Source organism: Macaca nemestrina, chromosome 8 (assembly GCF_043159975.1).
Source record: "Macaca nemestrina isolate mMacNem1 chromosome 8, mMacNem.hap1, whole genome shotgun sequence".
NCBI lineage: Eukaryota > Metazoa > Chordata > Mammalia > Primates > Cercopithecidae > Macaca > Macaca nemestrina.
The window spans coordinates 66306448-66331622 of NC_092132.1; the positions used below are offsets into that span (position 1 = coordinate 66306448).

Sequence of the window (25175 nt, forward strand, 5' to 3'; positions counted from 1 at the left end):
CTCAGGTGTCCAGGTTGGAGTGCAGTGGCATGATCATAGCTCACTGAAGCCTCCAACTCCTGGGACTCAAGCAATTCTCCTGCCTCAGCCTCCCCGGTAGCAGCTGCGAATATGGGAAAACAGGTAGGCACCATTATGCCCAGGTTTTTTTTTTTTGTTGTTGTTGTTGTTTTTTTTTTAGAGACAGTGTCTCACTATGTTGCCCAGACTGGTCTCAAACTCTTAGGCTCAAGTAACCCTCCCACCTTGGCCTTCCAAAATGCTGGGATTACACACTGCACACACAAATATACAAAGCAATGGGATATGTATGCGGTAATGTGATTTTACTTAAGGTCACCTGTGGACATGTTATTGTAGTAGAGATATTTGAGCCGAAACTTAATTGGAGTGAGTCATGAAAATATCTGAATGACGTTCTTTTCAGGGAGAAGTAAAACTGCAAGCACAAATGTAAATATCCCGAAGTGGTAGCAAGTTTGACATGCAAGAGTTCCAGCATCCTAGCACCTAATAACCAAGGAGGGGAGTTAAGCAAGTGATATGGAAGTTGAGATAGGAAGATGAATGGGGACTGGGGGAAAGAATCATGTCGTGTCATACAGGCCACAGCAAGAACATGGAATTTGGTTTTGGGTATGAAGGACTTTGAGTAGGAATATAATGTATGTAATTTCCACTATAAGTAAGATTGATCTATTTGCGGTGAAGACAATTAACTCTGTCAAGGCAACAGTAGCTCCTGGGAGACTTGTTAGGCCACTATTGGATTTAGAATCCAACGCTCTTGAAAGATAGAGCCAGCAGGTCTTACTAATGTTTTGAACACAAATTGTGAATGAAAGGAGTCAAAAGTGATGACTAGAGTATTGTATTGTCCTGAGTAAGTAGGTTGATGTGATGCTACTTACTGAAATGTAGTAGTCTGAGGAAAGAGACGTTCTGAGGGGGGATATGAGGGTTCTCATTTGAACATGTTAAGTTAGAACTGTCCAATTATACATCCTAATGTAGATTTTGCTAGTGTGGTTTGATATCTAAGTCTGGAACTTGGAGAGTTTGTGTCAGGGAATATAAGCTGTGATTCTAGGAAATCCACCTGTAACTATGCCATCTGTATGAATAGCAGAAGCCAGAAAAGATGTTGTTGATGATTTCTAGGATATAGCCCTCCATATATACAAATTGACTTTAAATTGTTTTAGTTATTAGCTTTCACAATAATGCCATATTAAAGGACAACCACAAAGCCTCAGTGACACACGACATTGAGCATTGACTACATATATTTGGTCTGTTGGTGGTCAAGTAGAGAGCTTTACTATTCTTATCTGGGCTCATTCACATATCTGGGGGTTGGGTCACTGTCAGTTGGAGCAACTGCTTAGCTCTGCTACTCCCACCAAGGATGGACAGTGATACTTAGGTTGGAGTAGGATATAACAGTATCTATGTCAAGTTTAAGATGAAACTGATGTAGCATTTATTAATGTGTAATACAAAATGACCCAATGAATGATAACCTCCAACTAAATGGTTGAAAATGCCTGAATCAGAGGGCAATGTGGTCAGATTAATCTGTTTTTGAAAATGAATGCTATTAAGTAGATCTAGATGCTTTATCCATACTGATTACTCTCCCTGGGTAAGGTTGTCCAGCTTCTTAGTTAGCTTCGGCCAGATATGCTTGTTATTAAGAGTTCATAAGATCATAAGAATTTGACTCCCTCTCTTTTTCCTTGGAGATTGTAAGCCCCAGGAAAACAGGAGTTCTTTCTGTTTTGCTCACTCTTTTATTCTGAGTGCCTGGGCTTTTTTATGGATGCAGGCATTGGAAAATGCTAAATCTATATTTGTTAATAGATTTGTTCAATGAATGTTTCCATGAAGAATATTTTTCCACCTACTTTGCCTATATTTTGGGGGGGGGTGCTAGTTGGATTAAAATACTGGAGAAATAAGCAATATAATCAAAGAATAGAGAAATCTGAAAACAGATTTACTCCTTAGCACTTTTAGAAATAATTTTATACCCTCCACCCTGTCTGCTGATAATATACTTACTTGTGCTTATTTAATATTAAGCTCTTTCTGCACATCAGGAGGTCCCCAGTAAAAAGTAAAAGTGAAAATAAAGTTAAGCTCTTCAAGGCTTTTCTTATTATTAGGATGAAGACCTGATAGTCATGCATAGCAATAAAGCTCTGCATGATCTGGCTTCTGCCAACCTCTACCCCATGATCTTGAATCCTTTGCCCCATGTCTCTCTGTACTCCAGCCACATTAGCCTTCTTTCACTTTCTTGGATAAAGAATGGTCCTTATCATTGTTCCAGGACTTTCCTGTGTCTGGAGTCCTGCTGGGAAATGTACTCCAGCCACATTAGCCTTCTTTCACTTTCTTGGATAAAGAATGGCCCTTATGATGTAAAGGACCTCTTCAAGGAGAACTACAAACCACTGCTCAGTGAAATAAAAGAGGACACAAACAAATGGAAGAACATACCATGCTCAGGGATAGGAAGAATCAATATCGTGAAAATGGCCATACTGCCCAAGGTTATTTATAGATTCAATGCCATCCCCATCAAGCTACCAATGAGTTTCTTCACAGAATTGGAAAAAACTGCTTTAAAGTTCATATGGAACCAAAAAAGAGCCCGCATCTCCAAGACAATCCTAAGTCAAAAGAACAAAGCTGGAGGCATCACGCTACCTGACTTCAAACTATACTACAAGGCTACAGTAACCAAAACAGCATGGTACTGGTACCAAAACAGAGCTATAGACCAATGGAACAGAACAGAGTCCTCAGAAATAATACCACACATCTACAGCCATCTGATCTTTGACAAACCTGACAAATACAAGAAATGGGGAAAGGATTCCCTATTTAATAAATAGTGCTGGGACAATTGGCTAGCCATAAGTAGAAAGCTGAAACTGGATCCTTTCCTTACTCCTTATATGAAAATTAATTCAAGATGGATTAGAGACTTAAATGTTAGACCTAATACCATAAAAACCCTAGAGGAAAACCTAGGTAGTACCATTCAGGACATAGGCATGGGCAAAGACTTCATGTCTAAAACACCAAAAGCAACGGCAGCAAAAGCCAAAATTGACAAATGGGATCTAATTAAACTAAAGAGCTTCTGCACAGCAAAAGAAACTACCATCAGAGTGAACAGGCAACCTACAGAATGGGAGAAAATTTTTGCAATCCACTCATCTGACAAAGGGCTAATATCCAGAACCTACAAAGAACTCAAACAAATTTACAAGAAAAAAACAAACAACCCCATCAAAAAGTGGGCAAAGGATATGAACAGACATTTCTCAAAAGAAGACATTCATACAGCCAACAGACACATGAAAAAATGCTCATCATCACTGGCCATCAGAGAAATGCAAATCAAAACCACAATGAGATACCATCTCATACCAGTTAGAATGGCGATCATTAAAAAGTCAGGGAACAACAGGTGCTGGAGAGGATGTGGAGAAATAGGAACACTTTTACACTGTTGGTGGGATTGTAAACTAGTTCAACCATTATGGAAAACAGTATGGCGATTCCTCAAGGATCTAGAACTAGATGTACCATATGACCCAGCCATCCCATTACTGGGTATATACCCAAAGGATTATAAATCATGCTGCTATAAAGACACATGCACACGTATGTTTATTGCAGCACTATTCACAATAGCAAAGACTTGGAATCAACCCAAATGTCCATCAGTGACAGACTGGATTAAGAAAATGTGACACATATACACCATGGAATACTATGCAGCCATAAAAAAGGATGAGTTTGTGTCCTTTGTAGGGGCATGGATGCAGCTGGAAACCATCATTCTTAGCAAACTATCACAAGAACAGAAAACCAAACACCGCATGTTCTCACTCATAGGTGGGAACTGAACAATGAGATCACTTGGACTCAGGAAGGGGAACATCACACACTGGGGCCTATCATGGGGAGGGGGGAGGGGGGAGGGATTGCACTGGGAGTTTTATACCTGATATAAATGATGAGTTGATGGGTGCTGATGAGTTGATGGGTGCAGCACAGCAACATGGCACAAATATACATATGTAACAAACCTGCTCGTTATGCACATGTACCCTAGAACTTAAAGTATAATAATAATAATAATAAAAAAAGAATGGCCCTTATCATTGTTCCAGGACTTTCCTGTGTCTGGAGTCCTTCTGGGAAATGCCTTATCCCTCTTCAGATCCTAAATGGACTGTCAGAACTCCAGTATAGGCATTCATAATATTCAGTGTTTTAACATACATAATATTTATTTTTATGATTATTTTATTTATGTCTTTCTTCTCTACCATATCATTAGCTCCACGAGAAGAGGGAGGGACTATATCAGTTCAATTCACTTTTGCATTTCCAAGGCTTGTACAGTGCTTGGTACAAGATACAAACTCAATAAAATACTCTTGTCCCATATTCTAGCTTACATCAATGTGATTCTTTTAACTTAAAAAAAAATTAGGTAATTCTGAAGCATTCTAGAGGGCTTTGTAGAAAGAAATATATTTGAAATTACTCATTGATATCTTCTTCCTATTTCTAGGACATCTCTTACTAAGGTATCAAAATCATCCCTTTTTTAGATCTTTCCAAAGTTGTTATTTTATCATTAAAAAATGCAAGAAAGCTTTGACTTGAAAAATCATTAAGACAGAAGGTATTATATTTGTCTTCATACCTGCTTTCTACATGCAAAAACCCTGGAAACCCAGACATGATTTATATTTCTGGGCTTATTAAGAACAAGAACTTTGCTATAAAATTTGATCATCTGCTATCTTAATTTTTTTAATGAGAAAAATTCTTGAGTCCTAGACCAAGATGAAGAGAATTTTGCTTACATGCTTAAACATATCAGAAAAATTTTTATGTGAAGATAAACAATTATAGAACACATGGATTTTTAATATTTATTAGGCTCAAACTGTATTTCTTTTTATAAAGTAAATCTTTCCCAATGATCTACCGAAGTATCCATTCAGTTATTCTCTTAATGAACATTAAATAGATAGAATTGAGTATTTTTGAAATCTTATCCAAGAATAGCTTTATCTACTGATGGATAATAACAATATTAGTACAATTGGGCTATTGAGAATAAAATATTACTGGCTACCATCCTTCATTCACACCATTTTATTTGGTTCCAATTCTTGTCATAATTATTTTCTGATTCAGTGACCCTACCTTTCAAGGATACTAAGCCTATCCTCACAATAATAAACAGATAAATTTCCCTGTGCATTTGGTAGACTTCTTTTCCAGAACTTCTTCATAAACAATTAGGTAGAGATATTCCTACATCTTTGCCCCAAAGTGATAGCACATTTCAACTTAAAATGTGAGAATGTGTTCATTGCTCAAACATAAGCTTACTCATCAATGGATAGACAACTTCCAGACTAAAATAACATCTGGCAATCTGTCTCCATGAGAATCCTTTCTAGATTTCTCAAAACTAGACATGAATCAGAGAAGAAGACGTTACAAAAAATTAATTCTGAGACAAGCTATTGCCACATTTGGAGGAATTTCCTTTATTATAATATAAAGCGTGGGGGTGATTTGAGAAATACAATTAGTGGCCATTCTTGATTTATGTCCAAAGAAGACAGACAAAAATTTCCCCTTAATTTATCACTTAATCTTTCAACAGCAACAACAATGCCTTGAGCTTCTGCTATGTGCTGGCACAATAAGTACTGGGGATATGACAATAAAGACAGCCACGATTCTTATCCTCATTGAGCTTCAGTCTTTCAGGAAAGTCTGCAATTTTAAAGGTATATAATGATGACACAGAAGTACAAACTGCTACAGAAATATGCCATGGGAGTAGCTAATCTACCAGAAGTAGATTGCAAAATAAAGTAACATCTAATTTGAGATATAAATAGTGAGTAGTTACATGAGACAAGATGGAAATTATGATTTATTTCAACAGAATGAGTGTTTAACTTCGTGTTGAGATTGTCTTATCAAATAGGCTGGACTAGACATCTGATATATCTTTTCCTACATGTTGTTAGAATTACGCATCTTCTTATCATCCCACATGAGATATACCAATTTACCCAATGGTATGAAGGCCTGAAGATTGAGTAAGATGTTTTAGATACTTTTTTAAAGTTCAGTATGACTGGATTATAAAAGGTGAGGTAGAGAGTAGTAGAATTGAAATTGAAGAAGTCAGCCAGTGCAAAATTAGAAATCCTAAAAACCTTTTTAAGGATTTCAGACTTCATTGCAAAGCAGCAGGAGGAAAACTGAGTGCTGAAAGGAAGAAAGATTTGCCTTTTAGAATTATCAACAGGGCTTCAATGAAAAAATATAAATTTGAGAAAAGCAATACAAGAGTGAGAATAATAAGATAAAGCAATTATAAACAATGCTCCAAGGATGAGTTAATAGTATCTGGGATGGTGAAAATGAAGAAATGTTAACAAATAGGTTCTTTTTTACTTGGGAGATGAAACTAATAAGCTTTAGCAGTTGGTTGAATGTAGGAATGAAGAGGAATATGTCAAATGTGGCTTAGCTGTCTGGACATTTGATGCTTTTCATTGACATACAAAACTTATGAACAAAAGCACATCAGGGAAAGATGAACTTGATTTTTATTTTATGTTATTATACTTTACATTCTGGGATACACATGCAGAATGTGAGGGTTTTTTACACAGGTATACATGTGCCATGATAGTTTGCTGCACCTATCAACCCATCATCTACATTAGGTATTTCTCCTAATGCTATCCCTCCTCTTGTCCCCTACCCCTCAGACAGGCAAAGTAACATGGCAACAGAAAACCAAACACTGCATGTTCTCACTCAAAAGTGGGAGTTGATCAATGCGATTGATATTTTGCACCTTAAGTTTATGGTTCTTGTGCTCAATATAAGAGAACATGTACAATAGGAATTTAGACAGACCATTGACATAAATTTGTGAGAGTCATCAATATAAGGAATAGTTGAGGTCTTGGAAATTGCCGAGACTACTCTCCAAAAGTACATAGAGTGAAAGAAGAGGGGCTAGAACAAAATTCAAGACACACTGATATTTATGGGATATTCGGAGAAATAGAGTTTTGCAAAGGTAAGTGAAGAACACTGGACATCTCCAAAGAGGAGCGATTAGCCAAGTTGGAATTCAGAAAGTCACAAGTAAAAGAGTGTTTGAGAATAAGAGAGTGTCTATACTTCCAGTAAAGTCTGACTCCTCATTAAAGGATGTATTTTCATCTGACTAAGTAATGGTTGTTTTTTGAGGTGGCAAAAATGTCTCACAGAAGTCCATGTCATGAAAATAGAGGGAACTTAAGAGCAAAAATCAGAGTTCTGAGGCACTATAGATGGAAAATTATAGATTGGAAGTTATAAAGTCCTAAATTTGAGGTTTAATAGAAATATTTAAGGAGACATTAGCAAATAACCAACTAGGGCATCCATTCAAATATTTGAAAAGCCTTTTTTTACACTTATCTAGTTGCTCTCATTTGAGTAAGGATGTATTAATATTTTCTTCCATAAAGAGGAGAAAGGAGGTTTGTATATGGTAAGGTTGTGACTTTAATTAATGTCAATATTCTTGTAGAATTTTTTTTTAATTTAGCTCAGACATCTTTATGAAACATTTTGGGTCAAAATTGTTATTCTAAAAAAGTCGCTGGGTGGAGCAAGATGGCCGAATAGGAACAGCTCCAGTCTCCAGCTCCCAGTGCCAGCGACACAGAAGATGGGTGATTTCTGCATTTTCAACAGAGGTACCGGGTTCATCTCACTAGGGAGTGCCTGACAATCGGTGCTGGTCAGCTGCTGCAGCCTGACCAGTGAGAGCTGAAGCAGGGCGAGGTATCGCCTCACCTGGGTAATGCAAGGGGGAAGGGAATCCCTTTTCCTAGCCAGGGGAACTGAGACACACAACACTTGGAAAATCGGGTAACTCCCACCCCAATACTGCGCTTTACCAAGGGTCTTAGCAAATGGCACACCAGGAGATTATATCCCACACCTGGCTGGGAGGGTCCCATGCCCGCGGAGCCTCCCTCATTGCTAGCACAGAAGTCTGTGATCTAATTGCAAAGCAGCAGCCAGGCTGGGGGAGGGATGCCCGCCATTGCTGAGGCTTAAGTAGGTAAAGAAAGCCACTGGGAAGCAGGAACTGGGTGGAGCCCACAGCAGCTCAAGGAGGCCTGCCTGTCTCTGTAGACTCCACCTCAGGTGACAGGGCATGGCTAAACAAAAAGCAGCAGAAACCTCTGCAGATGCAAATGACCCTATCTGACAGCTTTGAAGAGAGCAGTGGATCTCCCAACATGGAGGTTGACATCTGAGAATGGACAGACTGCCTGCACAAGTGGGTCCCTGACCCCTGAGTAGCCTACCTGGGAGACATCCCCCACTAGGGGCAGACTGACACCCCACACCTCACACGGTGGGGTACACCCCTGAGAGGAAGCTTCCAAAGCAAGAATCAGATAGGTACACTCGCTGTTCAGCAATGTTCTATCTTCTGCAGCCTCTGCTGCTGATACCCAGGCAAACAGGGTCTCGAGTGAACCCCAAGCAATCTCCAACAGACCTACAGCTGAGGGCCCTGACTATTAGAAGGAAAACTAACAAACAGGAAGGACACTCACACCAAAACCCCATCAGTACATCACCATCATCAAAGACCAAAGGCAGATAAAACCACAAAGATGGAGAAAAAGCAGGGCAGAAAAGCTGGAAATTAAAAAAATAAGAGCACATCTCCCCCTCCAAAGGAACGCAGCTCATCGCCAGCAATGGATCAAAGCTGGATGGAGAATAACTTTGACGAGTTGAGAGAAAAAGGCTTCAGTCCATCAAACTTCTCAGAGCTAAAGGAGGAATTATGTTCCCAGCACAAAGAAACTAAAAATCTTGAAAAAAGAATGGAAGAATGGATAACTAGAAAAATCAATGCACAGAAGGCCATAAACGAACTGACAGAGATAAAAACCGTGACACGAGAATTACATGACAAATATACAAGCTTCAGTAACTGACTCGATCAACTGGAAGAAACAGTATCAGCGATTGAGGATCAAATGAATGAAATGAAGCGAGAAGAGAAGTCTAAAGAAAAAAGAGGAAAAAGAAATGAACAAAGCCTTCAAGAAGAATGGGATTATGTGAAAAGACCAAGTCTACATCTGATTGGGGTGCCTGAAAGTGAGGGGGAAAATGGAACCAAGTTGGAAAACACTCTTCAGGATATCATCCAGGAGAACTTCCCCAACCTAGTAAGGCAGGCCAACATTCAAATTCAGGAAATACAGAGAACGCCACAAAGATACTCCTCGAGAAGAGCAACTCCAAGACACATAATTGCCAGATTCACCAAAGTTGAAATGAAGGAAAAACTGTTAAGGGCAGCCAGAGAGGAAGGTCAGGTTACCCACAAAGGGAAGGCCATCAGACTAGCAGCAGATCTCTCAGCAAAAACTCTACAAGCCAGAAGAGAGTGGGGGCCAATATTCAACATTCTTAAGGGAAAGAATTTTCAACCCAGATTTTCATATCCAGCCAAACTAAGTTTCATAAATGAAGGGGAAATAAAATCCTTTACAGATAAGCAAATGCTTAGAGATTTTGTCACCACTGTGCCTGCCTTACAAGAGACCCTGAAGGAAGGACTAAACATGGAAAGGAACAACCAGTACCAGCCATCGCAAAAACATGCCAAAATGTAAAGACCATCGACGCTAGGAAGAAACTGCATCATATAATGAGTAAAATAACCAGCTAATATCATAATGACAGGATCAAGTTCACACATAACAATATTAACCTTAAATGTAAATGGACTAAATGGTCCAATTAAAGACAGACTGGCAAATTGGATAAAGAGTTAAGACCCATCAGTTTGCTGTATTCAGGAGACCCATCTCACATACAGAGACACACATAGGCTCAAAATAAAGGGATGGAAGAAGATCTACCAAGCAAATGGAGAACAAAAAAACAGCAGGGGTTGCAATCCTAGTCTCTGATAAAACAGACTTTAAACCATCAAAGATCAAAAGAGACAAAGAAGGCCATTACATAATGGTAAAGGGATCAATTCAACAGGAAGAGCTAACTCTCCTAAATATATATGCATCCAATACAGGAGCACCCAGATTCATAAAGCAAGTCCTTAACAAAGAGACTTAGACTCCCATACAATAATAATGGGAGACTTCAACACTTCACTGTCAACATTAGACAGATCAACGAGACAGAAAGTTGACAAGGATATCCAGGAACTGAACTCAACTCTGCACCAAGCGGAATTTATAGACATCTACAGAACTCGGCACCCCAAATCAACAGAATATACATTCTTCTCAGCACCACATCACACTTATTCCAAAATTGACCACATAATTGGAAGTAAAGCACTCCTCAGCAAATGTACAAGAACAGAAATTTTAACAAACTGTCTCTCAGACGACAGTGCAATCCAACTAGAACTCAGGACTAAGAAACTCAATCAAAACCGCTCAACTACATGGAAACTGAACAACCTGCTCCTGAATGACTACTGGGTACATAAAAAAATGAAGGCAGAAATAAAGATGTTCTTTGAAACCAATGAGAACAAAGATACAACATACCAGAATCTCTGGGACACATGTAAAGCAGTGTGTAGAGGGAAATTTATAGCACTAAATGCCCACAAGAGAAAGCAGGAAAGATCTAAAATTGACACCCTAACATAACAATTAAAAGAACTAGAGAAGCAAGAGCAAACAAATTCAAAAGCTAGCAGAAGGCAAGAAATAACTAAGATCAGAGCAGAACCGAAGGAGATAGAGAAACAAAAAACTCTCCAACAAATCAATGAATCCAGGAGTTGGTTTTTTGAAAAGATAAACAAAATTGATAGACCACTAGCAAGACTAATAAAGAAGAAAAGAGAGAAGAATGAAATAGACATAATAAAAAATGATAAAGGGGATATCACCACTGACCCCAAAGAAATACAAACTACCATCAGAGAATACTATAAACGCCTCTACGCAAATAAACTAGAAAATCTAGAAGAAATGGATAATTTCCTGGACACTTACACTCTCCCAAGACTAAACCAGGAAGAATTTGAATCCCTGAACAGACCAATAGCAGGCTCTGAAATTGAGGCAATAATTAGTAGCCTACCAACCAAAAAAGTCCATGACCAGATGGGTTCACAGCTGAATTCTACCAAAGTTACAAGAAGGAGCTGGTACCATTCCTTCTGAAACTATTCCAATCAATAGAAAAAGAGGGAATCCTCCCTAACTCATTTTATGAGCCCAACATCATCCTGATACCAAAGCCTGGCAGAGACACAATAAAAAAAGAGAATTTTAGACCAATATCCCTGATGAACATCTATGCGAAAATCCTCAATAAAATACTGGCAAACCGAATCCAGCAGCACATCAAAAAGCTTATCCACCATGATCAAGTGGGCTTCATCCCTGGGATGCAAGGCTGGTTCAACATATGCAAATCAATAAATGTAATCCAGCATATAAACAGAACCAAAGACGAAAACCACATGATTATCTCAATAGTTGCAGAAAAAGCATTTGACAAAATTCAACAGCCCTTCATGCTAAAAACTCTCAATAAACTAGGTATTGATGGAACATATCTCAAAATAATAAGAGCTATTTATGACAAACCCACAGCCAATATCATACTGAATGGGCAAAAACTGGAAGCATTCCCTTTGAAAACTGGCACAAGACAGGGATGCCCTCTCTCACCACTCCTATTCAACATAGTGTTGGAAGTTCTGGCTAGGGCAATCAGGCAAGAGAAAGAAATCAAGGGTATTCAGTTAGGAAAAGAAGAAGTCAAATTGTCCCTGTTTGCAGATAACATGATTGTATATTTAGAAAACCCCATTATCTCAGCCCAAAATCTTCTTAAGCTGATAAGCAACTACTACAAAGTCTCAGGATACAAAATTAATGTGCAAAAACCACAAGCATTCTTATGCACCAGTAACAGACAAAGAGCCAAATCATGAATGAAATTCCATTCACAATTGCTTCAAAGAGAATAAAATACCTAGGAATCCAACTTACAAGGGATGTAAAGGACCTCTTCAAGGACAACTACAAACCACTGCTCAGTGAAATAAAAGAGGACACAAACAAATGGAAGAACATTCCATGCTCATGGATAGGAAGAATCAATATCGTGAAAATGGCCATACTGCCCAAGGTAATTTATAGATTCAATGCCATCCCCATCAAGCTACCAATGAGTTTCTTCACAGAATTGGAAAAAACTGCTTTAAAGTTCATATGGAACCAAAAAAAAGTCCGCATTGCCAAGACAATCCTAATTCAAAAGAACAAAGCTGGAGGCATCACGCTATCTGACTTCAAACTATACTACAAGGTTACAGTAACCAAAACAGCATGGTACTGGTACCAAAACAGAGCTATAGACCAATGGAACAGAACGGAGTCCTCAGAAATAATACCACACATCTACAGCCATCTGATCTTTGACAAACCTGAGAAAAACAAGAAATGGGGAAAGGATTCCCTATTTAATAAATGGTGCTGGGAAAATTAGCTGGCCATAAATAGAATGCTGAAACTGGATCCTTTCCTTACTCGTTATATGAAATTAATTCAAGATGGATTAGAGACTTAAATGTTAGACCTAATACCATAAAAACCCTAGAAGAAAACCTAGGTAATACCATTCAGGGCATAGGCATGGGCACGGACTTCATGTCTAAAACACCAAAAGCAATGGCAACGAAAGCCAAAATTGACAAATGGGATCTAATTAAACTAAAGAGTTTCTGCACAGCAAAAGAAACTACCATCAGAGTGAACAGGCAACCTACAGAATGGGAGAAAATTTTTACAATATACTCATCTGACAAAGGGCTAATATCCAGAACTTACAAAGAACTCAAACAAATTTACAAGAAAAAAACAAACAACCCCATCAAAAAGTGGGCAAAGGATATGAACAGACATTTCTCAAAAGAAGACATGTATACAGCCAACAGACACATGAAGAAATGCTTGTCACCACTGGCCATCAGAGAAATGTAAATCAAAACCACAATGAGATACCATCTCACACCAGTTAGAATGGCAATCATTAAAAAGTCAGGAAACAACAGGTGCTGGAGAGGATGTGGAGAAATAGGAACACTTTTACACTGTTGATGGGATTGTAAACCAGTTCAACCATTATGGAAAACAGTATGGCGATTCCCCAAGGATCTAGAACTAGAAGTACCATATGATCCAGTCATCCCATTACTGGGTATATACCCAAAGGATTATAAATCATGCTGCTATAAAGACACGTGCACACGTATGTTCATTGCAGCACTATTCACAATAGCAAAGACTTGGAATCAACCCAAATGTCCATCAGTGACAGACTGGATTAAGAAAATGTGGCACATATACACCATGGAATACTATGCAGCCATAAAAAAGGATGAGTTTGTGTCCTTTGTAGGGACATGGATGCAGCTGGAAACCATCATTCTTAGCAAACTATCGCAAGAACAGAAAACCAAACACCGCATTTTCTCGCTCATAGTTGGGAACTGAACAATGAGATCGCTTGGACTCGGGAAGGGGAACATCACATACTGGGGCCTATCATGGGGAGGGGGGAGGGGGGAGGGGGAAGGGATTGCACTGGGAGTTATGCCTGATGTAAATGATGAGTTGATGGGTGCTGATGAGTTGATGGATGCAGCACACCAACATGGCACAAGTATACATATGTAACAAACCTGCACATTGTGCACATGTACCCTAGAACTTAAAGTATAATAAAAAAATTGTTATTCTAATATCTATAATACAGGAATTTGAAGTTTCATACTTATTTAGTAAATATTTAATGAATTGGTATGACAGTTCCTTTTACCGTGATATTTCCTTGTATATAAACAAACTTGTAATGAGTTCATTCATTCAAATGATGAATTTTTTACTGAGAAATTATTATGTACCAAGTACTGAGTTCTGTGAAACATAAAAGACAAGAATTCTTATCTCTGAGAAGCTTACATTTTGCTATAGTAAATAGATAATAAAAATTAAGCACTAAAATGTAAGAAAACTATGTCTTACATTAAATATGATAAGTGCTATTGGGCAAATAACAGAGTAAAGGAAATTAGGATTGCCAAGGGCAGGATATAGATGGAATTTCATCCATGTGCTAGGCATTTGCTATATGCTATTGACTTAGACATTCCTTGCCATCAACAGTCTAGAGATGAAGATATATAAGTAAACAGACCATTGTAATTTGCTGTGACATCCATGTTGTACTACAGGAGCGTGAAACAGAAGTGCCTAATCTAAGCTGGAGGCAATGTCTAATTAAGGAAGACTTCCTGTGAAAGATGGCACCTTATCTCAGTCTTGAAGATGAGCAAAATTTGGCCAGGCAGAAAGAGGAATGAAGTACATCTTAGAATTCAAATATATAAAAACACACACACACACACACACACACACACACACACACACACACACATATATATGTGCCCCTATTTCCAACACCTTTCCAGTCCACAGTAGGTGTCAGTAATATAACCCTTACAAATTGGGCTCCTTAATTTACACAACAGAAGGTCAGTTTTAGCTCTTGCAAAGCACATCAATTCTTCTTTAACAAAGAAATGAGGCTATCTCCTCTCCAGCCAGGACTTGATTGCAATGAAGCAATTGCCAAAATGTCTCTGAAAATATCAATTTTTTGAGCCTAATGAATATGTCATATATCCATTCCTCTAAACGAGTTCTTCATAAAGTGAGGTACATAGACCACATTGTCAAAGCTCTCTTGGTGGTGCCATAATTTTGATAGCAGGCTAATATTTCAAAATTGATTTGATCAATACATATTATCTCTTGCAAAGCAGTTTCAGACATTGTCCATTTCCTTACCTAAGACTTCCTGAACACAACCCAGGAACCCAACACAATAAAGTGCTGTATTAATTCACTTCCCAGAACAATTAAATATCCAAATTAAAGTTTACAATTTCTTTTGCTTTTAAACACTTCATCATATGGACTCAGTCATCAGTTTCTGTCAGTTTTGCCTTTCTCCATCTCCACCTTCATTGCTCTAGGTTAGATCCTAATCATTTTTGGCTAATCTGCTAAAATCATTTGTTCTCTGTGTTAGGAACAGGAGTTTGGAGTCACAAAGAAAATGAGCACTCAAACAAAATACTTCTTAGCAAGGCAAATTTACTTCTGCAGAAGGGTGCTGCCTGCATCAGTCACAGCTGCAAGAGCACACCGAACTAAGGAGGGAAGGGATTTTTATCCTTAACGTGGTTAGTCACTGCTTCTCTGTCCTGTCCCCATGGGCTGGAGTCCGAGGGCAAAATCTAAACTGACCCGATTGGCTACTGTTTAAAATTGAATCTGGCTAATTAGGTAGGAAGAGAGAGGCTGTTATGGTACAAGGCATGTTTGGGCCTATCAGGGCATGGCAAAGGCAGGAAGGGTAGTTTCAGTGGGAGGCACAGTTTGCAGAATAGGTAACCAGGAGTAAAGAGGACTCTTTCCAAATAAGGAAGAGATGTGAGTTACAGATTGGGACTGGCGGGAGAAGTTGTTTACAGAGCAGGTAGCTTAGGAGAAGGGACAAGGAATATGATCTTAAGAACAAAGAACAAGGAAGTCAGAAATTAAAGCTTTGAAGACAAACTTACTATATCTAACATCTGTGTCCTCTACCTCAAATCTAGCTCAAATTCATTTTCCTTTCTGATGTGAAAGTGATATATTTGAAATGAAAATCTGACAGTATTAACCTCCTGCTTAAAGCTGTCATTGATATCTTGTTACCTACAGGATAGAGTTTTAGTTTGTTACATGACTGAGGAGATAAACTATGATCTGTCATTTTTTGTCTCCCCAGAATCACTGCAACTGTCCCAAACTTACCCCAACCAAATCCTCCACAAGGGTTGTGCAGCAATATGCGCTGTGGAATTTAAACACAAATATACACACATGCACACAGCCCCCACCAAAGCATCACGTATGAGATTGAGCCCAGACACATTTCTTTAAAATTTCAGTTAATGTCACACTACTATTCTAGTAACAGTGTGCTGATGGAAGGTCCTGGCTGCCTACCTGGCTCACTTACACTTCTGAGTTTTTGACATTCTTTTCCCTAGGCCTGAAATGCTATTTCTCTCATTACTCCCTTTCTTCACAGGGCAACTCCTCATCTTTCAAGGACAGGATTACACATTATTTCCTGGAGTATACATTTCGTCTTTGTCCCCTTGCTCCATGCTATTAGATATCTGTGTTCATGTGCTTGCACAGCATCCCAGTTAAAGTTCCATGTTATTATTTCTGCCATAGCATTACAATGACTAAAAGTTTCAGTCATATTTTAGACTGTAAATTCTTCTACTACTGGGATTGTGGATTTGTTTTGTTTTTGTACCTTTTAAAGAAGGTAGAATCAAAATAGGCAATTGATTTAAAGTGAACAATTGGAAGGAACAGATGTTTCAGACCTGATTAATGGGATTTTAGGAGAAAAATATTAAAAAATATTTCTAGTTACCAAATTATTGTCTTTGCAGATATTTATATCATTAAGAGACATTTATTATTATATACTGTTTTATATATATATAAAATTTATATATATAAAGAGACATTTTTATATATATTGAGACATTAAGAGACATTTATTATTATATACTGTTTTATATATATATATATAAAGCATGTTTTCATGTTATATACACTGATACACACACAGAATTGCTAACATGTGTTGGATGCCTTTTACGTACTAGGCACTGTGCTAAATGTATTACCCATATTATCTCATAGTAGTCTCTTAATAATCCTACTGGGGGATATAATTATTATCTACTATTTTACAGATGGGATTGCCAAAGATTTGAGAGGCTGAGAAACTTGCCCATGATACAAAGTTGGCCCAATTTATATAAACACAAAATCACTGTGGAAAATGAATGGTTTCCCTGTGCCAATATTCATTACACAACTGAAGAGACTAACGGTAACTAATTGTATTTGAAAGTACTTTAGTTTGGAAGTTCCAATGAAGTTCATAATTTTTGTAATGGTAAACTAACAAAAAAAACCAGATTCATATTTCTGGTTTTATTTTATACTCTAGTGTTAAAATAACAGTAAAAATGTTATCTTTTGAGAAATACTGAACAAAAATCATTTATTTCTTCACCCTCGTTCAAACTTTAATTTTCCCTATGAATGAGACTTTACTGAGGATGTTTAAATATTGTTTAAAAATACCATAAATAGGTTAAAACATGAAATATGCATCAGAAGCTACATTGCTGTAAAATCAAATTATTATATCTTATTTAACTTTTTGAATTTTTAGTTATTATAGCTGTAAAATCATTTGTGGCAAAAATGTAGGCATCACAGGTGAAAAATGCTAAAAAGTTTACTAGAATTAGCATTGTTTTAGTACTTTTATTTTATTTTATTTTTTATTTATTATAATTTAAGTTCTAGGGTACATGTGTACAATGTGCAGATTTGTTACATATGTATACCTGTGTTGTGTTGGTTTGCTTCACCCATTAAAGCATCATTTACATTAGGTATTTCTCCTAATGCTATCCCTCCTCTATTCCCTCACCCCACGACAGGCCCCAGTATGTGATGTTCCCACCCTGTGTCCAAGTTTTCTCATTGTTCAATTCCCACCTATGAGTGAGAATGTGCAGTGTTTGGCTTTCTGTCCTTGCAATAATTTGCTCAGAATGATGGTTTCCAGCTGCATCCATGTTGCTACAAAGGACATGAACTCATCCTTTTTCATGGCTGCATGGTATTCCATGGTGTATATGTGCCACATTTTCTTAATCCACTCTATCATTGATGGACATTTGGGTTGGTTCCAAGTCTTTGCTATTGTGAAGAGTGCCGCAATAAACATATGTGTGCCTGTGTTCTTATAGTAGCATAATTTATAATCCTTTGGGTATATACCCAGTAATGAGATGGCTGGGTCAAATGGTATTTCTACTTCTAGATTCTTGAGGGATTGTCACACTGTCTTTCGCAATGGTTGAACTAGTTTATACTCCTACCAACAGTGTAAAAATGTTCCTATTTCTCCACATCCTCTCCAGCTCCTGCTGTTTCCTGACTTTTTAATGAATGCCGTTCTAACTGGTGTGAGATGGTATCCCATTGTGATTTAGATTTGCATTTCTCTGATGGCCAGAGATGATGAGCATTTTTTCATGTGTCTGTTGGTTGCATAAAAGTCTTCTTTTGAAAAGTGTCTATTCATAGCCTTTGCCCACTTTTTGATGGGGTTGTTTCTTTCTTTTTTTTTTTTTTTTGTAAATTTGTTTAAGTTCTTTGTAGATCTGGTTATTAGCCCTTTGTCAGATGGATAGATTGCAAAAATTTTCTCCCATTCTGTAGGTTGCCTGTTCACTCTGATGGTAGTTTCTTTTGCTGTGCAGAAGCTCTTTAGTTAAATTAGATTTCATTTGTCAATTTTGGCTTTTGTTGCCATTGATTTTGATGTTTGAGTCATGAAGTCCTTGCCCATGCCTATGTTCTGAATGGTATTGCCTAAGGTTTCTTCTAGGGTTTCTATGGTTTTAGTTCTAACATTTAAGTCTTTAATCCATCTTGAATTAATTTTTGTATAAGGTATAAGGAAGAGATCCAGTTTCAGCTTTCTACTTATGGCTAGCCAGTTTTCCCAGTACCATTTATTAAATAGGGAATCCTTTCCCCATTTCTTGTATTTGTCAGGTTTGTCAAAGATCAGATGGCTGTAGATGTGTGGTATTATTTCTGAGGACTCTGTTCTGTTCCATTGGTCTATAGCTCTGTTTTGGTACCAGTACCATGCTGTTTTGGTTACTGTAGCCTTGTAGTATAGTTTGAAGTCAGGTACCATGATGCCTCCAGCTTTGTTCTTCTGACTTAGGATTGTCTTGGCAATGTGGACTCTTTTTTGGTTCCATATGAACTTTAAAGCAGTTTTTTCCAATTCTGTGAAGAAACTCATTGGTAGCTTGATGGGGATGGCATTGAATCTACAAATTACCTTGGGCAATATGGCCATTTTCATGATACTGATTCTTCCTATCCATGAGCATGGAATGTTCTTCCATTTGTTTGTGTCCTCTTTTATTTCACTGAGCAGTGGTTTGTAGTTCTCCTTGAAGAGGTCCTTTACATCCTTTGTAAGTTGGATTCCTAGGTATTTTATACCCTTTGTAGCAATTGTGAATGGGAGTTCACTTGTGATTTGACTTCCTGCCTGTTAATGGCATATAGGAATGCTTGTGATTTTTGCACGTTGATTTTGTATCCTGACACTTTGCTGAAGTTGCTTATCAGCTTAAGGAGATTTTGGGCTGAGATGAAGGGGTTTTCTAAATATACAATCATGTTATCTGCAAACAGGGACAATTTGACTTTCTCTTTTCCTAATTGAATACCCTTTATTTCTTTCTCCTGCCTGATTGCTCTGGCCAGAACTTCCAACACTATGTTGAATAGGAGTGTTGAGAGAGGGCATCCCTGTCTTGTGCCAGTTTTCAAAGGGAATGCTTCCAGTTTTTGCGCATTCAGTATGATACTGACTGTGGGTTTGTCTTAAATAGCTCTTATGATTTTGAGATACGTTCCATCAATACCAAATTTTTTGAGAGATTTTAGCATGAAGGGCTGTTGAATTTTGTCCAAGGCCTTCTCTGCATGTATTGAGATAATCAGGTAGTTTTTGTGTTTGGTTCTGTTTATGTGATGGATTACGTTTATTGATTTGCACATGTTGAACCAGTCTTGCATCCCAGGGATGAAGCCCACTTGATCATGGTGGATAAGCTTTTTGATGTGCTGCTGGATTCGGTTTGCTAGTATTTTATTGAGGATTTTCACATAGATGTTCATCAGGGATATTGGTGTAAGATTCTCTTTTTTGTTGTGTGTCTGCCAGGCTTTGGTATCACGATAATGCTGGCCTCATAAAATGAGTTAGGGAGGATTCCCTCTTTTTCTATTAATTGGAATCATTTCAGAAGGAATATTACCAGCTCCTCTTTTTACCTCTGGTAGAATTCAGCTGTGAATCCATCTGGTCCTGGAATTTTTTTTGGTTGGTAGACTATTAATTATTGCCTCAATTTCAGAACCTGTTATTGGTCTATTCAGTGATTCACCTTCTTCCTGGTTTAGTCTTGGGAGAGTGTATGTGTCTAGGAATTTATCCATTTCTTGTAGATTTTCTAGTTTATTAGCGTAGAGGTGTTTATAGTATTCTCTGATGGTAGTTTGTATTTCTGTGGGATCGGTGGTGATGTCCCCTTTATCATTATTTATTGTGTCTATTTGATTCTTCTCTCTTTTCTTCTTTATTAATCTTGCTAGCGGTCTATCAATTTTGTCAATCTTTTCAAAAAGCCAACTCCTGGATTCGTTGATTTTTTGAAGGGTTTTGTGTGTCTCTATCTCCTTCGGTTCTGCTCTGATCTTAGTTATTTCTTGCCTTCTGCTAGCTTTTGAATTTGTTTGCTCTTGCTTCTCTAGTTCTTTTAATTGTGATACTGCGGTGTCGATTTTAGATCTTTCCTACTTTCTCTTGTGGGCATTTAGTGTTATAAATTTCCCTCTACACACTGCTTTAAATGTTTCCCACATATTCTGGTATATTATGTCTTTGTTCTCTTTGGTTTCAAATAACATCTTTATTTCTGCCTTCATTTCGTTATTTACTCAGTATTCATTCAGGAGCAGGTTGTTCAGTTTCCATGTATTGAGTGGTTTTGAGTGAGTTTCTTAATCCTGAGTTGTAATTTGATTGCACTGTGGTCTGAGAGATAGTTTGTTATGATTTCTTTTCTTTTACATTTGCTGAGCAGTGGTTTACTTCCAACTATGTGGTCAATTTCGGAATAAGTGTGACGTGGTGCTGAGAAGAATGTATATTCTGTTGATTTGGGGTGGAGAGTTCTGTAGATGTCTATTAGGTCTGCTTGATGTAGTGCTGAGTTCAAGTCCTGGATATCCCTGTTAACCTTCTGACTCATTGATTTGTCTAATGTTGGCAGTGGGGTGTTAAAGTCTCCCATTAGTATTGTGTGGGAGTCTAAGACTCTTTTTGGGTATCTTAGGGCTTGCTTTATGAATCTGGGTGCTCCTGTATTGGTTGCATATATATTTAGGATAGTTAGCTCTTCTTGTCGAATTAATCCCTTTACCACTATGTAATGGCCTCCTTTGTCTCTTTTGATCTTTGTTGTTTTAAAGTCTGTTTTATCAGAGACTAGGATTGCAACTCCTGCTCAAAATAAAGGAATAGAGGAAGATCTCCCAAGCAAATGGAAAACATAAAATAGCAGTGGTTGCTTTAGTACTTTATATAAAGATATCCGATACATAGTATATGTTCAATACATGATTTGTTGGGTTAAACCGGATTGGGAAGTTCATTTAAGCACATTTTACTGAATTGCTATGGTTACATCTCTTCACCCTACTGGACTAGAAGGTCTTTGGAGCTATATGTCATATTGTATCTATCTTCATATTCCTTCATATGAAGCCCAGTGAATAGAAGGTATTTAGTACATACTTATTAATGTAGCCGGCCTCAAACTTTTAGGTCTCACCACCTCATTGCACTCTTAAAAATTATTTACTACTCTTGAAATCTTTATTTATATGGGTTATAGTTAGATATTTGTACCATACTAGAAATCAAAATTGAATTTTTAAAAAATAAATTGAATAGTAATTTAAAATAAAAATGGTAGACTCACTACATGTTACCTTAAATTGTCACCCAATATTATGAAAAATCACCATATTTGCCAAAGCAAAACAACTTAATGAGAACAGAGTCATTGTTTTCATTTTTCAAATTTCTTCAATATATAGTTTGGCAGATATAAAATAGGTAGAATAATCTAGCTTTTCATATCTGCCTGTGCATTCAATCTTTTTTGATATGTTGTTTGAGTTGAATAATATTTTTATGGACTGTAGAGAAAAGTGTGGTTCTTCTTGCTTACTGTATCAAAACTCAATTAGTAGTTTCTTAATAGTTTGTTACTATGTAGAATTTGAGTTCATATCAGTAAACTTTTGTACTCTGTTACATTAAAACCTATTGCTAGATATTGAATTTTGAAAAGATCTTTTATCCATGAATTCTTTTGCAATATCATCTATTAATAATTTTGAAAACTTTTATCCACTTAGTAATGTTGATCTTCCAAATGTTGATACATTTTGTCACACATATTTGTTTTAAATCACATTTGTTAATTTCACCAATGATCTCAACAAAAAGTCTTCAGGAAACTGTGAAGCTAATGGTGGTAGACATAAATTTTCCAAATTTCTATTTTAGCTTGAAAACTTTAATTTTATTATTGACAGCAAAGAATGTCTATTGTTTTCCTTGAAGTAAAAATCTTACTTTACTTATTGCTGCCCCAAACCCAAGTCTGTATACCCATAGTTTGTCTGTTATTCACTCTTTAAGTAAAAGTGGTGTTTCACAGTTAATGTAGCCAGTTGTTATTTCAAACAGTTGCATTATTATTTTTTATCAAGATAACCAGAAAATTTGAATATGCAACACAAGTTTTTTATTATACTCTCTACTTTGTCATAGAGAATGTGAAAAAAATACATGCACAGAAGAGTAGAAATTTAATAAAATTATTAATTTGCTTTGTCATCAAAGGTATTCTTAAGTGAAACGCACATATGCATATACACACATACACACACACATAGACATGTAGTAGACAGAGTGATCTAAAAAAAATAAATCGGACCTAATAATCTCCTTTCCAAAAATCCTGCAGTGGCTTTCGGCTGCCAGTTGAATAAAATTCAACTTTCTCGCCATCTCCCACATATTTACATTATTGCTTTGGTCTCTGACCTCATGGTATACCAGTACTGCCTTCAAGTCACTATTTTCCAGCTGTCTTACTGATCTTTCTGTTTTTCAAACTGACTCCTTATAGTCTAGAAGAATGTTTAGCACATATAAGATGCTCAGTAACTACTGGTTGACATAATAAATGTGTTGCTTTTCACAATTGTGGTAAAAAAGAGCCTTATATATATGTGTGTGTGTGTATGTGTGTATATGCATATGTGCTTATTTATATATATAGTGTTTATATATATATACTTTTCTGATGAGTGTTTAAAGATGAAGAATACGATGATTTGAACATCACTACCTTGACTGGAGGGAAGGCATCAGCACTTTTACCCAGCATTGTTTTGTACCCTTAATGGAAATGTCAATATAGTGAAGAAGGCAAGTAACATCCTAGTATTATGATAAAATAGGGCATTTTTTGGATGAAATAATTTTAGAGACTCCCAAGATTAATAAAATCATAAAACAAATTCTTTTATGTAATTATTGGGGAAACATAAACCTAATTTTAGTTTATGCTACCTTGTGCAGAATTTGCTGAAAAAAATTCTAATTTTAAAGATAAAATCTATGATCTTCATAGATTTTTACACAAATCAAGCAAAATTGTCGCTAATGAAAGTGTTGTTATTACAGTTAAGCTCAAGTCTCTAAGCAAACAACAATTTCTGTTTATTCTACTTCAAAAATAGCTCTGATACATACATATATTATTCTTCTATCTCCTCTTCTAGTCACCTAAACCAAGCTGCAATATGACTTCTGAACTATTATGTTTGCTCCTAAAATTTTTATCTATTGACACACTTATTCATACAAAATATATTCTTCATAGTAGACACAATGATCTAAAAATATAAATCAGATCTAATAATCTCCTTTTCAAAAATCCTCCAGTGGCTTTTGGCTGCCAATTGAATAAAATTCAACTTTCTCACCATCTCCCACATATTTACATTATTGTCTTGGTCTCTGACCTCATGGCATACCAGTACTGCCCTCATTCACTATTTTCCAGCTGTCTAACTTATCTTTCTGTTCTTCAAACTGACTCCTTATAGTCTAGAAGAATGTTTAGCACATGTAAGATGCTCAATAACTACTGGTTGACATAATAAATGTGTTGCTTTGCACAATTATGGTAAAAAAGAGCCTTAATCTGATATGAGCTCATTTTAATAAAGTCTTATGGTCTGAGACCAAAGACAGAGCCAAATAGGCTTTATTTAAAAACATGTATATATTAGGTTGGTACAAAAGTAATTGTGGCTTTTGCATTGTTGGACTTTGCCGTTTGATATTGGAATACATTCTTAAATAAATGTGCTTATGTTATACATCATTTTAATGAGAATTTCCCACTTGATTTTTTTGGCTAATGACTTATTACTTGCTGTTTATTTTATATTTATTTTAGACTATGGAAATTATGTTAGACAAAAAGCAAATTTGAGTGATTTTCTTATTCAAGTTCAAAATGGGTTGTAAAGCAGCAGAGACAACTTGTAACATCAGCAAAATATTTGACCCAGGAACTGCTAACATACAGTGCAGTGGTGGTTTAAGAAGTTTTGCAAAGAAGACGAGAGCCTTGAAGATCAGCGTATTTGGAAGTTGACAATGACCAATTGAGAGCAGTCATCGAATCTGATCCCCTTACAACTACACAAGAAGTTGCTGAAGAACTCAACTTTGACCATTCTAGAGTTGTTCGGCATTTGAAGCTAGTTGGAAAGGTATGAAAGCTCGATAAGCTGGTGCCTTATGAGCTGAGAAAAAAAAATTGTGGTTCTGAAGTGTCATCTTCTCTTATTTTATGCAACAACTACTAACCATTTCTCGATTGGATTGTGACGTGCAACAACAAGTGGATTTTATATGACAACTGGTGTTGGCCAACTCAGTGGCTGTACTGAGAAGAAGCTCCAAAGCACTTCCCAAAGTCAAACTTGCACCAAAAGAAAGGTCATGGTCACTGTTTGGTGGTCTGCTGCTGGCCTGATCCACTACAGCTTTCTGAATCCTGGTGAAACCATTACATCTGAGAAGTATGCTTAGCAAATCAATGAGATGCACCAAAAAGTGCAATGCCTACAGCCAGCATTGGTCAACAGAAAGGGCCCAATTATTCTCCA

General features: G+C 37.0%; 3 long non-coding RNA genes across 4 annotated transcripts in view; 2 read left to right on the forward strand and 1 right to left on the reverse strand.

Annotated features, from left to right (window-relative positions):
* LOC139355820 (uncharacterized) lies at positions 1–24700 on the forward strand. The gene is made up of 3 exons (XR_011606942.1): positions 1–123; positions 16991–17130; positions 24458–24700. It is a non-coding gene; the product is annotated as an uncharacterized lncRNA (long non-coding RNA).
* LOC105483545 (uncharacterized) overlaps positions 1–25175 on the forward strand; it is a 164883-nt gene that overhangs the window by 30828 nt on the left and 108880 nt on the right. The window lies entirely within an intron of this gene.
* LOC139355819 (uncharacterized) overlaps positions 1–25175 on the reverse strand; it is a 78432-nt gene that overhangs the window by 5718 nt on the left and 47539 nt on the right. The window lies entirely within an intron of this gene.